Here is a 15,451-nt window from a genome sequence, read left to right as displayed (position 1 = left end):
GGAGAAATAGCAGCAGGCGTGAGGCAAACGGACTATTTCTCCGTTAGCCATGTTGTCCTCCTTGACCCAGGAGATCAAGGTTAAGACGTATCATTTACTGCAATACATGAGGTAATCCCTCTCAAACACAAGTGTCCGGTGTGATGCTGTGTGTGCTTGGCTACGTGCGTATTTGTGTGTGTGTGTGTGCATGTGTCTCTTTACATTATACAAGTGTACAGTATGTGTATGTGTGAGTGCATAGAGGGACAGGTTAAAAAGTCAGATCACTTCCCCCGTTTTCGCCTCGCGGTGCTCCAGGGGCTGTGAGAGTGCGAGCTGTCTCCCTCCCCGGGGTCTCTCCCACGCTGAGACTGGCCTGGCCTCCCATTCCCCTGCCTGCTCTGCTGTCTGAACACGTGAATGAAGACATCTATCACCCAGCCAGCCTGGAAGGGAAGGCTGGGCTGAACCGGCAGTGACACACACTGTCTCACTGAGCTGAGAGTGGGAAGGCAGACACAGACTCCCCAGGAACACAACGCACCGAACTGTTAGGATTGTGGTGGCCCGCGGGGATGACCGCTGGCGCACTCCAACTCAGGCTACGGTTAAACGTACACACACACGTACACACACGTACACACACACACACGTGTACACACATGTGCACACGTTTCCAATCCTAGTTTCACTAATCCTAAACTTAACCCTAACTTTAACCCTAACCTCAACCTAACTCTAAACCTAACCTCAATAACATGGCGTTCATGCCTAAACACAACCAACCACAAATACCTAAACGTTAATGCCATAAACCATAATTCTAACCTCAACTCTATTTATAACTTTTTCCCTAAATGTAACATTTAAGTCAGACAAATTACTATCAAAATGGGGACAGGAAATTGTCCCTATTGTCAACTTTTTCTGATTAAGCCACGGTTTGGGGAGTTTTGCCCCTATGTTATATACTGAAGTGAGAAACACTTACACACACACACACACATACACACCCCTCCCCTTCTTCTCTGGCCAAGGGGCCAAGAACAACTCCCCACGTCCCTCTCTGGGATTAGATGGAAAAATATATAAAGATAAATAAATTAACTAACCCCCAAATTGTTGTGCCTGCGTGGGAGAGTTCAGAATGCCCCAAAATAGTCTTTAGTAAGGCTGTAGGAATGAGAGCAGAGGCCTGTGTCCTTTCACCATACAAGGCCTGTCCCTGCTAAGTCCCCTAAACCTACCCTGCACCCTCCCCCCACCACACCCTCCCCCCACCACACCCTGCAAACCCACCACAGCCACGGCAACCATTTCACTGTGGCTTCCGGACATTTTCTTTCTTGTCTTTGTATTTCTTCAGATTTTCCTCCTGTCCTGTCACACACACACACACACAAGGCACAGAGGCAGAGAGCTGTGGTGCATTAGGGCCAGGCAGCGGACGGAGAACAGAGGCTCTGTGATTTGGCCGTGTTGGGCCGCTTGTGCTCAGGCTCTGTTGAGCTCTTTGTTCTGGGTCCCTGTGGATGAAGTGGCTCCTGGTTGTCTGATCGTCATACGGAGCCTGGCCCCTGTTTCCACATGTTTTGAGTGTGAGTTCCACACAGGCACGCACACAGGGACATGCACACACACGCACACACACAGACCACAATCAGACAGACTGGCGTGAATAGGAAAAATTGATAACCGGTCTGGCTGGTTGGTTGTGGCCGAGTATCAACAGGGCGAGAGGTTCATCCACACCCCATGCTAAAGAGCCAGTGGGATCACAAGAGACTTCTCAACAAGCCCCTTCACAGAAAGACCCAGAATGTACGTTCAATGTGATCGGGACCTGGTGTCAGAAGCCACCCACGTTAAGCAGTGGAAGTGCACATCGACACAACTCCTAACCTGGCTGTCTGCAGCATGGAAAGACAAATGAATATGGGTGTGTGAGTGTGTGTGTGTGTGTGGACAGAAAATGGCGGCCCTGTGTGATTCATTCAAGACCTTGTAGGCTGAATCACTGACGTTAGTGATGTCACAACCGTTAGAAGCCCCGTTAATTGCTCTGTTTGTCAGTGCCAAAAGCCTACTATATCGATGACGCCAAGAAAAAGAAAAGCCAACTGAGAAACTGCATTGAGTGCCAATTGAACTAGTTTCCTGGCTGTAGTTAAGAGTACGCAGTGGCGACTGCTGATTGGCTGTGTAGTAGGACCGGTGCCAAATGGTGACAGAATTTGATATCAACAGACTTGCATTGTGGTCACATCAAGAAGTAAATTTTGCTCAAAGAAATAAATACATGCTAATCATCCACTCTGTTAACATGCAGCGCAATAATAAATAATACTGGCAAGTGGCCGGCCTGGGTTTGGATCAGTCAATGGAATAACTGTTGCAGTCATAACACTGCATACAATATCGTACAAAGAAAACAAAGATGTCAGGCAGATAGAAAATAACTTGATTGATTATGATAACAAATTCTAGGGATTCTGATCTCGCTTAACCAGAAGTAACCATAAACGTATATAGTTTAGCTCCACAATACAAATGCAGAAACATGCTAGTCATAATATACAGGATATTGGGGAAATATGTTTCTTTTAAATAGTTTTGTCCTGCTAACTAAAATGAATTACTTTGCAGTCTTTCATTGGACTACTTTACAGTCTTTTATTGGATTACTTAACAGTCTTTTATTTACACATCTCCCCAATTATTTGTATTTCTTATATTGTTGTTACTGCATTATAACAACTCCACATAACCCATCTAAATATGAGTTACATCATCTAAACAGTCCTCCGGAAGGTCTTTCATTGATTGTACCCACAAACATTTCTGGATTCTATGATCATTGGTTTCTAGTCTCCTAACTGCAGGCTCAACAGTTGAACGTGATAGTTCATTTGCTTTAGCAATCATCTTCCTGCCCAGTCTGGCTGTATCCTGTGTTAGCTTTGGCTAACAGCTTTGCTAACAGTTAGCTTTGGTAGAAATTAGACAAGATTTGCAAAGTTTTTCCAAAGTGAGTAGCCACACAACCTTGCTTTCTCTTTCATTCCAGTAAAGACTTTCCTCTGTTCTCTGTAGCTGCAGCTTTTTTGATGCAGGTGTACTGTTTATCTGGTCCAATCTCTGTTTTTCTAGCCCTGTGGCTTCACTATGATGGCAATGACAGAGTGACTATTATTGCTTGCTCTTTGGCAACATATAGGGCAGTGTTTCCCAATACTGGTCCTACAGACCCCAAGGGGTGCACATTTTAGTTTTTGCCCAAGCAACCACACACCTGATTCAAATTAAACTCTTTATGATTGGTTGATTTCATGAATATTTGTATAAGTGGTAGGATGACTTTTAAAATGGGGCGTGTGAGTGACAGGGCAAAAACAGAAACGTGCAACCCTTGGGTTCCCCAGGATTGAGAAACACTAGTCACGGGCTAGGCAATACCTGAATTATATCAAAGAATACATAAAGACCTGTTCATTAATTTTAACGCCCCAAAGTGGTCCATTAACACTGTGCTGTAAAAATCACGTGAAGGAATCTTGTTAGTGCAGCCCTTCCCCAGAGTAGTAGGTTAATGAAAACTTGTTTTTAAGAATATATATTGTTTAACCTTTAAAATGTAAGCAAATAAACCACTCTTTTTTGGACAATTTGTAATTTAATCTCATAACATAAAATATATTTATAACTTTTCTTTTTTTCGTGTGGTCACCTCTAATATGGATGGCCAACCACCGAGCTTAAGGCAAGATAACACCCCTGCACTACTGGCACTGGGGGACCCCTGGAGGTTTAGAAGTGCTGGCACGTAGACTTAGCTGTCAATCCGCACATCAATGGGAGATCCGTGTTTAATTTGTGTGAGCCGTCTCTGCCAGAACTGAGAGGGCGATATAAAGAGAGAGAGGGAGATGAAGCCAGTACCTTTGTCTTTGTTTGAGCAGCGCTGAGTGGGGCTGTGTTCCTGGCCTCTGCTGTGAATGATGTCTGAGATTCTAATGTTCCAGAGTGTGTAAATGATTCCGTGTGAGCCAACAACTGTGTTCATCTGATTTCTGGTACTACTGTTGTGTGTGTGTGTGTGGTTAATTGTCTGTGCTCTCCTGCATATTATTCTGGCATAGTTTTGAGCCCCACAAGCCTGGGAGAATCCAACTCTTTCCCAGATTACCCAACGGTGCCAGAGCATATCAAAGCACTAAAAGCTCTGGTACCGTCCCACAGAGAGACAGGTTTCACCACACAACATAATGATGTAAGTTGCGCAAGACGGGCAAACAACAGCGCTTACACGAAAAACGAGCAGCATGTACACACAGGTATGGATGAACACAAAAGCTTATCAACAGGCACACTCTCACGGAGTACAGCAGCCTATCCTAACGGGACAGAAGTGTGTGTTCGGCGTCTGTGTGCTTGTGGGCTTGTCTTGCCTACAGGGCAATGCGTGCATGTGTGCGTGTGTTTGTGTGTGTGTGAATGACAGGTAACGGTGTGTGCTGGCAGGTTAATCTGGTTCTGTGGTTGCAGGGTTGACTGAGTGTGTGTAGAGTCAGGCTAGGGCATGCCCTCTCCACTTGCTCTTTCCTTCCCAGAGAAATAGACCCTGGGAACCAGATCATGGAGGCCTTGCTGCTGCTGCCTGACTCTGGGAGCAGGGGGCCGTTCCCATCCCATCCAACCTCATCTGTTTATTATTTTCCTGTAAGAACTTGTGTAGCAGCAGGAGGCGGGGGTGGTGGGGGGGGGGGGAGTTTGGAGCCCGAGATAGAAGGAATATCCTCTGAAAGTTTCATAAACAATACCCTGAGACTCAAGACGACGTGTTTTTAAACAAGACCATACTCACGGTTCATTGTGGAGTGCAGTGTGTACCGCGTTCACTCTTTAGAACGCAATTGACGGACAGTGATCTTGTCCATGTGGACCTTTAAAATGGAATAAAGCAAAAAGGATGTGTTGAAATGCCTTTGGCTTCACAGGACGTACCAAACATTGAACAGATACGCACATCAGCCCAAGAGACTGATCAGTGAAAAATAAAATGACACACCAGACATTGCAAACGTGCACATAACAGGCCTTTGGGATACATTGTTGCAGTGGAAGAAGCATGGCTTTGTTATTCTACCAAATCATTTCAGGTGAAATCTAACAGTTTTTTTTTCTTTGTGGCGGATCAGATGAAGACATTTTGCAATTCAGGATAGTTATTACGATGTTTTATTTCCAGCTAATAATCAAAGGGGATTGTTTTGATCCAGATACCACCATTTCAAGATCACAGTATCCAGTCAATTTATTTTGCTTTGTACAGTGTCACATCCACATGACATGTTCTAATTTAATTCAATCAGTGTCGTACATAAATATATTTTTATTTAGTATGTCTACAACCCTGTTTCCAACAAAGTTGGGACGCTGCGTGAAATGCAAATAAAAACAGAATGCAATGATGTGCAAATCATTTATCCCAATATTTAATTGAAAATAATACAAAGGCAACATATCGAATGTTAAATCTAATAACTTTTATTGTTTTTGGAAAAATACATGCAAAAAAGTTGAAAACCAGGGCATATTTACCAGTGTGTTGCGTCACCTATTCCTTTAACAATACTCTGCGTTTGGGAACTGTAGTTTTGAAAGTGAAATGTATTCCCATTCTCGCTTGATATAGGATTTCAGCTGCAGTTCGGGGTCTCCTTTGAATTTTTTTTTTTTTTTTTTATAATGCACCAAATGCTGAAATGAGCAAGGCCTTCCATGAAAGAGGGATGGATGGCAGCATGTGTTGCTCCAAAACCTGTATTTATGGTTTCGCATTAATGGTGCATTCACAGATGTGCAAGTCTCACATGTCATGTGCACTAATGCACCCCCATACCATCACGGATGCTGGCTTTTGAACTGTACGCCGACACAGTGTCCACAATTCCCCCCAAAATTTCCCATTGAAATTCTTCAGAACACAGGACAGTTTTCCACTTTGCCTCAGTCCATCGTAAGTGAGCTCGGGCCCAGAGAAGGCGGCAGCGTTTCTGGATCTTGTTTATATTTGGTTTCTTCTTTGCATGGTTGAGTTTTAATTTGTATTTGTGGATGCAGTGATGTACTGTGTTCACAGACAGTGGTTTTCGGAAGTGTTTTTCTGAGCCCATGCAGTGATTTCCACTATAGAATCGTGTCTGTTTTTAATCCAGTGCCATCTGAGGGCCCGAAGATCAGGGCCATCCGATACTGGTTTTCAGCCTTGTCCCTTGCATACAGAGATTTCTCCAGATTCTGAATCTTTTCATTATATTATGTACCATAGATGATGAGTTCCCAAACTATTTGCAATTTTACGTTAAGTATTGTTATTCTTAAATTGTTGCACTATTTGCCCGTGCAGCGTTTTAAAGACAAATCCCACATCATCCTCACTTCTGACAGACCCATCCTCTCTGGAATTAAAACCCAATCATGTTACTGACCTGTTGCCAATTGACCTAATTAGTCATGTGATATTCCACCAGGTTTAGTTTTTTAGCATTACACAACTTTTCCAGTCTTTTGTTGCCTCAGTCCCAACTTTTCTGAAATGTGTTGCTGCCATCAAATTCAAAGTGGGCATGTATTTTTCAAGAAAAAAATAACATTTCTCAGTTACAACATTTGATATGTTGTCTTTGTACTATTTTCTATTGAATATGGGGTCTCAATGATTTGCGCATATGCCGCGTCCCAACTTTTTGGAAATGGTTGTGTGTAGGTATGGTCAGTGGATGTTACATTAAGGAGTGTCAGGCTGTATTATGAATAGCCTATAGCCTATTACATATCCTATTGACTAACATGTTACATATCTTATTACCAATCGTATTACATGTCTTATTACATATCCTATTGAAAATCATATTACATATCCTATTGACTATCCTATTGACTATCATATTATATTTTCTATTAAATATCCTATTGACTATCATGTTACATATCCTATTACTGATCCTATTACATGTCTTATTAACTATCCTATTGACTATCATATTACATTTCCTATTACCTATCCTATTGACTATACTATTGCCTATCCTATTACCGAATTATCGTATTTGCAATCCTGACAGAAATAATTTTTTTAATAAAAAATTCCATACGCAGCATTAATGAAAACATGATTGGACAGTGAAAGGTATTGGTGATAAAAGACAGACAGACAAGCAAACAGAGGAGGGTTATTTTCAGAAAACTTGCTGAGGGATGGATTGCTTGGTCTGTTAGTGGGAAGGCCTGTTCAGTGATTTGCCCTGTGTAGCCTCTGTGCACAGTAGCCTGAAGCCTCTGTGGCCTGAAGCCTCTCTTTCTGCTCCCATCAGCGGTAGGTTTTGAGTGAATGGGAGAGAGAGTGGGCACTGTTGCCTGGCTGACTCTTGCCCTTTGACAGCCTCTGGAGGAGAACACTTCTGCTGAGAAAGCCCAGGCCCCCTACGTCCCTCTCAGAGTCACATTCCAAGGGACCCTTTTCCCATCACAGCGGAGCTCCGAACACACAACTTGAACTATTGTCTTCCTGGCGGATATCCAGAGAGGTGGGCTGGGGTCCTGCCCGATGGTCAGGACAGAGCTGACTGACAACATCAGCCTGTCGACCACAGCTCAGTGGCCAGCGGGAGGAAAGGTCTCGGCTCTCTCACAGAGGGGTCTAGGCAAATTCCAGCGCACAGTAGAACTATTCAGACCATCTATCTAACACTATCTCTGGTTTGTCTTGGTCTGTTTATTCTCCCCCCTCTTTATCTCTACACCCCCCCCCCCCACACACACACACACACCTTTCCACCAACATGAATACTTTTTCCTGGGGTATTGTGTCACCCTTTGGTTGTCAGAGGTGCAGGGATTGATGGACAGGGTTTCAGCACATCTTATTATACAGCTGGTCCCTCCAAGGTTTTGTTGCCCTTACTTCCTCTGTGCTGGCTTTGTCTCACACTCACTACTTCAAGCAAACTGTCTGCATCCCTGTGTGTACATCAGAGAACAAGGGAGAGTGAGCCAGTGACACCATTCATTTATACCAGCCCTTAAATTGCTGCTCTAGGATTAGATATGAGCTAAAGTCTATAGAAGGACAGAGGGAAGAAACCATAGAAGGGGGAACGAGTTAGAGGAGAGTATGGATGACCAATAGTGAAAGCATTCTGAAAGAAAGAAGACGAGAGAGCTGAAACTGAGAATGACATGAAAGGAAGATCTGTTAGAGGGGAAAGCTGCTCCCGTTCTGTTTGACTCTGTGTGTGTAGTGTGTGTGTGTGTGTGTGTGTGTGTGTGTGTATCTGGGAGGGTTAGGGCCACAAGCCAGATGACGGAGGCGTGTTTGTTTTCTGATTAGTCTGAGCCAAATGAAGGCGGCTTTCAAATGATGATGACCAACAAAGACACCACTCTCTTCAAAAGGGAACTAAGGAAATATCTTTGTTTTATTGGAAATGCAGTTTGTGAACAACATTAATACAACAACATATTATCTGGAACAGTGTCAGCTGTTGAATGTACAAGATGACCTGTATCTGTGTGTGTGTGCATATCTTTCTCTTTGCTTTTGCCTGTGGGTTTCTATGTACAATATGTCAGTGTCATGGTAATGTTGCTGTTACTCTTCATCAGGTAGTCAAAAATGGTATTTCCTGTTTAGGAGTTAGCTTCAGGATATAATGAAGGTTTATTTTGGGATAGGCATTATGGTTAGGTTATGTTTAGGTGTCAAGGTTAGGTTATTACAGATGAAGTAAGGGTTGTGTTTATGGAATAGGGGAATGTCGGGAATACTTTTTTCAAATTCTCACGTGGATTAAAGAACATTTGTGCACACAGTATGTGTGTCCAGATCTGGGACATTTTTAGTGGTGCATTGTGAGAACAGTGTTTTACATTCAAACTGATATAAAGACTCTGCAATGAGGTCTGTGCCTGTTTCTCAAGGCCAGTCTATGTTCTGTTTCTTTCCTGTGTTCGTCTTACCCTTCCTCGTCCACCCTCATCACCCACCAAAGTCCTCCCCTTCGACCATAAACACCCTCCACCCTCTTCTACCTTCATTACTCCACCTTAAACTCCCTACACCCTCTTCTACCTTCATTACTCCACCTTACACTCCTTCCGATCTCTTCTACCTTCATTACTCCACCTTACACTCCCTCCACCCTCCTCTACCTTCATTACTCCACCTTACACTCCCTCCACCCCCTTCTACCTTCATTACTCCACCTTACACTCCCTCCAACCTCCTCAAGCTCCACCCTCCTCTCCCTTATCCCTCAACCCTGCACACCCTCCACCTGACCTTCCTCCACCCCTCCACTCCCTCACCTCTCCCTCCATCCCTCCCCTCCCCCAAACTTTCATCTCATCCTTTCCTCCCCCAAATGTCCCTGAACCCCCCTCACCCTCCACCCTGCTCTCCCTCCTCCTGCAACCCTCCTTTCTCTACAACTATTCACTCGCCCCTCCTTTTTCCCTTATTCCTCCACCCATCCCCTCTTAAACCCCTCCTCTTCCTCCACCCCTTCCTCAAACCTCCTCCCTTTCTACCACCCCCCACTCCCCCTCCACCCCTCCATACTCCTCTTCCCCCATCTTCCTCTCCCTCCTCCACCTCTCTGTACTAAAGTCTCATCCCAGTCAGTAAGTGGTGATGTCATTGAGATTGGCTCACACTGAGGCACTGTGTAAATGGTCGCTATTGATGGCGCTGGTCTTGACCTCAGACCGACAGACACACAGACAGACACACAATCACACACACCATCACACACTGGCTGGGGAGACACACTCTGCTGACTAATACTGATGACAAATGCAGAGGCCTTCTGGGAATCATTAAAGAGGGTGATCAACCCCTGTGGGGAAAAATCCCTGACAAAAACAGCATTCCATCAAATCTGTAAATTGGTAACATAAACAACTAGAATTTCTAGATTCCCTAGAAATGTAATTCTGGTCAGTGAAGAGGGATTGTGGATGCATGATGGCTCAGCAGCATGGAGACCGACATGCACACCTTATGTGTCACACCAATGTCATCTATGAGGCTACAAAGACTATGTAAGGAGCGAATGACCCCTATAGACGAATCTGAAAACAATTGACAGGCTGTCTTGCCTCCAATTAAGAAAGATTTGTGAACCCTAGTTTGAAGACATATTAGTACATATGAGTGAGAACTATTAACAAAATCACTGGGTACCCCCTCGAGGATGAAGCTGGGCATGTGCCATGTGTGCTGTCAGCCGCTCTTATTACTACACACTTTACTGCACTTCCACACTGAAGAAAGGAACTTGTGCTGTGGTGTATTCTGCAATTCCTACTCTCAATGCAACCATCAGACCATGATCGAGTCCCCTGAACGTCTTTTAAAAACAAGTGCGTACATTCGTTGGGGACTCCTAACAAGTCAGGGTCTAAGCAATTGCTTATGTTGGTTAAGCCGGTCGCCAGCTGTGCTTACTGTCAAACAGGAAAAAGGGTTCAAAGTGTAATTAAGAAAATATTGATTCATTTTAATGTCAAAAGTAATTTTCCATTATTACATCAAATTAGAAACTTTTTAGCCAGCGAAATTGGACTAGAAGTCTGATAGGATTCCTAAAGCCCCTTTGAAGGATTCAGCATTACAGCAGCCAATAAACAGGAAATGCTTCAACTGTATCTTGAAATACACAGTGATTTTGCCACAGTTCTTGCAGGCCTGATGTGGTCTGGAAACCTTTAACTCCTGGCTAATGTAAATCAGGAGTGTTAGACTAGTGTATTAGGATTTAACTAGGCCTCAAAATAAAGCCTTCTAACATTATGTAATAATCATTAGAATGATAAGGTAAGCCCATTTGCACTCACTTGGTGTTGAGTACAGAACTGAACATTAATTAAAATATTTAACAACCACGTCACAAACCAGTTGTCATGGTGGTAATACAATTCACATGAAAATGAAAGGATCACTTGGAAATGACTTACAAGGTGTGGCTTAGTGTAGGCATTGTTTTCATTTCTGTCTTGTTTTTTTATGGTGGTTTCATTCGTAGGTGAAGGTGTCAATGAGTTGCACTTCCAAGGAGGAAATACTGTCTTTGGCACTGTGATGGAAACATGAACCTGTTCTAAAGGCATGTAAGACATGAACAAGGCGTTAAACGATACACCTATAAACCTTTAAGATATCTGAATGCTTTGCTGTGGGAGTGAAGTGTGTGGGGTTAGAGAACCAGTGCAAAGCTTGGATGGTGACTAAGGAGAGGGGCGAAACTTGGCTAAACCTGGCTGGTGAAATGGGTGTGTTTCTGGCACTCAGACAGTATTCACCTGTCCTGCTGCCATCCTGCTTTACACAGACACCAGAGTTTTCGGTATGTAGGAAAAATAAATAGAAATAAATGAAATTAATGGTCCACGGATCACATCAGGCCTGCAAGAAGAGTTGCAAAATTACTGCAATTTCTGAGAAATCATTTTTGAAAGGTTTCTGGATTATTGCCTCCTATTAGCCGAAATCCTTCTAAATGGATTTATGAATCTTACCCAACTTTAGTAATTTTGCAATAAGTCAACATTTGATGGCTAGCAAAGTTTCTTAATTGATGTATTAATCAGTGCTTGACTTGGGTTGGAACAGACCGAAATGGCATTACGGTAGTTCTAATTGTAGTCAAACAGCGTCAAGCCTTATAATTAACACATACATTTTCATGAACATAGTCGAATGTACGTTTCGTCACTTCCTCCACTTATTTCATCCCAAGTCAAGTGCTGGGAATAATGATCATTTCACATTCATTTGAATCACGAGTGTAATTCTTCACCAGAATGGCAAAGCCACCAGCTGGATTTATCCCTCCTTCTGATGTCACTGGTAGAGGACATGGGTTTATTTGTTTTCACAGTGACTGATGGTGAACATGGGGTTTTCACAGTGACTGATAGTGAACATGGGGTTTTCACAGTATGTGATAGTGAACATGGGGTTTTCACAGTATGTGATAGTGAACATGGGGTTTTCACAGTATGTGATAGTGAACATGGGGTTTTCACAGTATGTGATAGTGAACATGGGGTTTTCACAGTATGTGATAGTGAACATGGGGTTTTCACAGTATGTGATAGTGAACATGGGGTTTTCACAGTGACTGATAGTGAACATGATGTTTTCACAGTGACTGATAGTGAACATGATGTTTTCACAGTGACTGATAGTGGACATGGGGTTTTCACAGTGACTGATAGTGAACCTGGTGTTTCTGAGAAAGAATTAGAGTCATACAGTGATTTTCTCAGTTTCTTCTCCGTTTGGAACTTCTTGCGAGATTTATTGATGTTCCTTGTGAGAAGGAAGTGAGGCCAAGCTGACAAAAATGTGTATGTGTCATCACATTTAACTAGAATAAGCCAGAATTCCTTTAGATTGTTTGTCCATGTCCAGAATTGGATGACGTTTCTGGCTCCAAACAGAACTCTTGCTCATTAAATGGTTTAGGGAACAAGGGATGACCTGTTCTTATTAAACAATTGTCTATCAAGAGTGTATATGAGCTCACAGCACAGTGGAGCTATGCCGAAAAATTACTAATGGGGGTATTTTTTAAGAATTGAAAAAATATGTTCCATTCAACATTGCGTAGGAGTTGCCTAAGTGCCTAAGGAGTGGCGGACCGGGGTGGTGGTTCCCCTGTTCAAAAAGGGGGACCAGAGGGTGTGTGCCAATTACAGGGGTATCACACTTCTCAACCTCCCTGGGAAAGTCTACTCAAAGGTACTGGAAAGGAGGGTTCGGCAGATAGTCGAACCTCAGATTGAAGAGGAACAATGCGGATTCCGTCCTGGTCGTGGAACAACCGACCAGCTCTTTACTCTTGCAAGGATCCTGGAGGGGGCCTGGGAATATGTCCATCCAGTCTACATGTGTTTTGTGGATCTGGAGAAGGCATATGACCGGGTCCCCTGGGAGATACTGTGGGAGGTGCTGTGGGAGTATGGGGTGAGGAGGTCCCTTCTGAGGGCTATCCAATCCCTGTACGTCCAAAGTGAGAGCTGTGTTCGGGTTCTCGGTAGTCAGACTCGTTCCAGGTGGGGGTTGGCCTCTGCCAGGGCTGCCCTTTGTCACCAATCCTGTTTGTAACTTTTATGGACAGGATATCGAGGCGTAGTCGGGGTGGGGAGGGGTTGCAGTTCGGTGGGCTGGGGATCTCATCTCTGCTTTTTGCGGATGATGTGGTCCTGATGGCATCATCGGTCTGTGACCTTCAGCACTCACTGGACCGGTTCGCAGTCGAGTGCGAAGCGGTTGGGATGAGGATTAGCACCTCTAAATCTGAGGCCATGGTTCTTAGCAGGAAACCGATGGAGTGCCTCCTCCGGGTAGGGAATGAGGCGTTACCCCAAGTAAAGGAGTTCAAGTATCTTGGGGTCTAGTTCGCGAGTTAGGGGACAATGCGGGAGATTGGCCGGAGAATCGGAGCAGCGGGGGCTGTATTGCATTCGCTTTACCGCACCGGAAGGCAAAGCTCTCGATATACCGGTCAATTTTCCTTCCTACCCTCACCTATGGTCATGAAGGCTGGGTCATGACCGAAAGAACAAGATCGCGAGTACAAGCGGCTGAAATGGGTTTTCTCAGAAGGGTGGCTGGCTTCTCCCTTAGGGATAGGGTGAGAAGCTCAGCCATCCGTGAGGAACTCGGAGTAGAGCCGCTGCTCCTTTGCATCAAAAGGAGCCAGCTGAGGTGGTTCGGGCATCTGTTAAGGATGCCCCCAGGACGTCTCCCTACGGAGGTGTTCCAGGCACACCCAGCTGGGAGGAGACCTCGGGGTAGGCCCAGGACTAGGTGGAGAGATTATATTTCGACACTGGCCTGGGAACGCCTCGGGATCCCCCTGTCAGAGTTGGCAAATGTGGCTCGGGAAAAGGAAGTTTGGGGTCCCCTGCTGGAGCTGCTGCCCCCGCGACCTGATACCGGATAAGCGGTTGAAGATGAGATGAGATGTTCTATTATAAACAATGCTTTTAAATGTTGAATTTATACTCCAGATAATTAAAAATAAATTTTTAAAAGGGTGCCTTCCTTGACATTTAATTGAGAGGACACATGTAACAGAAATGGATTTGTAAAATGTTACTAATAGATGGGTGGTTGATTACAGTGGTGTTGCACAAACTCTCCTGTAGAGGGAGCATGGAGCACTCTTCTTTGATAGGCTTGTGTCCTGGTCATTAATTGTACAAGTATTTCCCCTCTCAGGGGACGTAACACCTGTATGGCCAAGCTTGCCTGGCAGAAGGCAGTAATCAATGAGAATGAGGCTGGAGCCTCAGGGCACATGAATCCTGGGTCTTTCCTGTGTGTTGTACGGCTGGGCCTCCTGCTGAAGACCTGCTTGAATGGCTTGCTGCAGCTACAGTGATCTGAATGGAGATGTGACTAAAGGAAATGAGAAAGGCTAAAGGAAAAAATCATAATATTATGCATCCCACCAGAATGGAAGTAGGCTTTTTCCCCTTACTTACACAGATGGACTCATTTTCTGTTTTTCTCAGGTGATAGTGGTTTGGAGCTGTTAGAAACTGCGGAGAGCTAAAGTCATCAGTACTGATGTTGAAACCACCCCACTGTGAACCTTCACAATGTGTGGACTCAACATAACATATTTGGATAAAGATAGTGCATATTGCCATACTTGCAGTTTTAATTTTATTACTTTGCTCAATTGGTGTTTTCATCTTTTGGTGTTTTTTAAGGTTTAAAAATGATTAATAAATAATAAATACATAACACTATTCAGTGACCTTGGATACAAAGAAAGTCATGAAACAGAATGGATAATGTTGAATGCTAGCCGAGCCATTTGTTTTACTTTACAAATAAAATCCCCAGTGTTAAAGAGACATTTTGCACAAATAAAATCTTATCATAGGTATGTGACAATAAAAAATGAAGAAACACATAAAAGAGAGTGTATTCTGACATTTTGAAGTACTTCTGAAGTTGGAGGCCAAGTCAGAGCTGAAGTGGTGTCAGGATGGGGGGACATACTGTAGCACAGAGCGACAGTTGTGTTGATCTGACTCCACTGACCTGATGATCATGGACGATGCACTCCTCTAAACAACAGCTTCACTCATCTCTCGTTTTGGCTCTTTCCATTTAGTCTCTCTCTCTTTCTGTCTGTCTTTCTCTTTTTCTCTCTTCCTCCATCTCTCACACACTTTCTCTGAACAGAGGGACTCACATGATGTGTTTGTGCAGAAGGAGCAGAGGAGAGGATTGAACCAGAATCAACCAATAGAGACTAGACACTTTAAGAATGTGTCTGATGATGAACGTTGCCAAATATAATGTTGTAGCCTCTCCCTCTTTGTATGAGAATGTGTTCATAGGCGTAATGTGTGTATGTGTGTGTGTGTGTGTGTGTGTGTG

Source organism: Esox lucius, chromosome 11, assembly GCF_011004845.1.
Source record: "Esox lucius isolate fEsoLuc1 chromosome 11, fEsoLuc1.pri, whole genome shotgun sequence".
NCBI classification, from domain to species: Eukaryota; Metazoa; Chordata; class Actinopteri; order Esociformes; family Esocidae; genus Esox; species Esox lucius.
This window is presented reverse-complemented; position numbering follows the sequence as displayed.